Genomic DNA, 593 nt, shown 5'->3' with positions numbered 1-593 from the left:
AAATGACCAAAGCTTACTTATTTTTTTTTAACTTTGAATTTCTTTTTTTTTAATTTTTAATATTTTTATTACATATTTTCCTCAGTTACATTTCCAATGCTATCCCAAAAGTCCCCCATAGCGCCCCCCACTTCCCTACCCACCCATTCCCATTCTTTTGGCCCTGGCATTCCCCTATATTGGGGCATATAAAGTTTGCAAGTCCAATGGGCCTCTCTTTCCAATGATGGCCGACTAGGCCATCTTTCCATACATATGCAGCTAGAGACAAGAGCTCCGGGGTTCTGGTTAGTTCATCATGTTGTTCCAACAATAGGGTTGCAGATCCCTTTAGCTCCTTGGGTACTTTCTCTAGCTTCTCCATTGGGAGCCCTGTGATACATCCAATAGCTGACTGTGAACATCCACTCCTGTGTTTGCTAGGCCCCGGCATCGTCTCACAAGAGACAGCAATATTTGGGTCCTTTCAGCAAAATCTTGCTAGTGTATGCAATGGTGTCAGCGTTTAGAAGCTGCTTATGGGAAGGATCCCTGGATACGGCAGTCTCTAAATGGTCCATCCTTTCATCACAGCTACGAACTTTGTCTCTGTA

Source organism: Mus caroli, unplaced genomic scaffold (assembly GCF_978045245.1).
Source record: "Mus caroli unplaced genomic scaffold, Mus_caroli_1 scaffold_12, whole genome shotgun sequence".
In the NCBI taxonomy this organism is placed as follows: Eukaryota; Metazoa; Chordata; class Mammalia; order Rodentia; family Muridae; genus Mus; species Mus caroli.
This window is presented reverse-complemented; position numbering follows the sequence as displayed.